Source organism: Pseudomyrmex gracilis, unplaced genomic scaffold (assembly GCF_002006095.1).
Source record: "Pseudomyrmex gracilis isolate BER0280 unplaced genomic scaffold, ASM200609v1 scaffold_41, whole genome shotgun sequence".
In the NCBI taxonomy this organism is placed as follows: domain Eukaryota; kingdom Metazoa; phylum Arthropoda; class Insecta; order Hymenoptera; family Formicidae; genus Pseudomyrmex; species Pseudomyrmex gracilis.
Genome location: NW_018020625.1, coordinates 481041 through 482822, shown reverse-complemented (window position 1 = coordinate 482822; position 1782 = coordinate 481041). Strand labels below are relative to the sequence as shown.

Here is a 1782-nt window from a genome sequence, read left to right as displayed (position 1 = left end):
AAGCCGTTCTGGCTTCGTGAGGCAGTGTCCTGGAAAATTAAGGATTAGCAGCTCCGCAGAAAGAGAGAATGGGCGTTCGGGGGCGGTTATTACTTCGTACCCATGTGATGCGCGTAATACGCCGCTATAAAATATGCCTTCTTAGAAGTCCCGTGCACAAAAGGGTTTAGCTCTTAAGAGGCACGGTGAAATATCGGTGGCGTAAGCAGCTTGGGAATGATGCAGTGTTTTAAAATTGAAAAGGGAGAATAACTTCGCTTGTGAAACGTCTGATGTTGAATTCTTGACGTGTCGTTGTCTGAGGGCTCAGTGTTGATAACAGTTCGAATTATTTATAGAATTTTGTCTTGCAATCTCTCTCCCTCTCTCTGTCTCTCTCTTTCTCTCGTTAAAAGAAAGTTGAAACGATTAAATCTCTTGTCATATATACATATATGTTTCAACGATACATTTTATTGCGTTTAAAAAATAAAAATGAGAAATCTCGTGAATTTTTATTTCCGTATTCACAAGGGGGTGTTAAAGTCTGCATTTACTGCTCTCGCAAGAGAGATACGCCCAAAACATTGTTTTAAAACATCGCGCTATCATTCTCATGTTACTGTTTGCTTTCGGATTTTACGAAGAGGGAGAGATTCTCGGATTTATATATGATAAGAATACTCATTCTTATTCATCTGCCTTCAAAATATCACGTTACCGCGGTGTCAGATTACAGTTTATCAAGTTTTCAAACGCACAAAAATATTTAAAAGCTAGTATCAAATTGCAAGTTACTAAGTTATCGTAAAATATTGACCCCTGCAACGCACTGCAAATAGGGAAAGAAAATTAAACCTTGATTTATAGGATCGTAACGCACTCAAGAAGACACGCGTAACGTGATACTCTTAAGAACACAGCAATGAATACTTTTTGTAAGTACACTTCTCTTTGACTAAAAGAGAAGTGTGGTATGTATGTGTGTGTGTGTGTACATGTCACATATATAAACATATACATTTATATATATGTATATTATATATATTACATATGCAATTATCTATAAACACTTTTATATTAAACGATAAGAACGCTTTTATTTTAAACGATAAGATAGATTGCTCTATCTTATCTTTCTCTTGCATTGCAAAAATACATGAGAAATAGTGACTTTGAAACATATTTAAGTTATTTTATTAAATATCCGGTCAAGTGTCTTATTTTTTTTATTTGCTCTTATATACACCATACCTATAAAATCGTGTGTATTGTATCTTTGGTAAGAAAGAATGAGATACTCGACTCGGGGATGTAGCTCAGTGGTAGAGCGTTCGCTTTGCATGTGAAAGGTCCCGGGTTCGATCCCCGGCATCTCCAATTTTTGCTGCGTGAGTTTTTTTTTCGTTATTTAGATAGACACATTTTGTCAGTAAACAATAAATAATAAAAATAAGTAACAATAAGAATAATTTACGATATATTTTTGCATAATTTTTTTACATCTTTGAGTTGCACCGAACCGTATTTCTCGTTCGATACACACTTGCGTGCTGTAACAAGTGAATTAACAATAATTGAGAGAGAGAATACGCGCGATAATATAAAACCGTGTTATAATTTTTGAACATAAAGATAATATACATTGCTAAATTGTCTTCAAATGTAAAATAAAATTTCCCAGAGCTTTCAACAACCTATGCAAAAAATTATATTTACTTTGTGACACGAAGTATTTTGTAGTAGACGGTCTTAAAAAGGACAGACTGCGTGATTCCAAAATATTTCTCTTTGGTATTTTCG

The 1782-nt window shown here is 34.4% G+C and overlaps 1 non-coding gene across 1 annotated transcript; it reads left to right on the top strand.

The window, feature by feature from the left end:
• Positions 1-1287: 1287 nt before the first annotated feature.
• Trnaa-ugc lies at positions 1288-1359 on the top strand. The gene has a single exon. It is a non-coding gene; the product is annotated as a tRNA-Ala (tRNA).
• Positions 1360-1782: the final 423 nt, after the last annotated feature.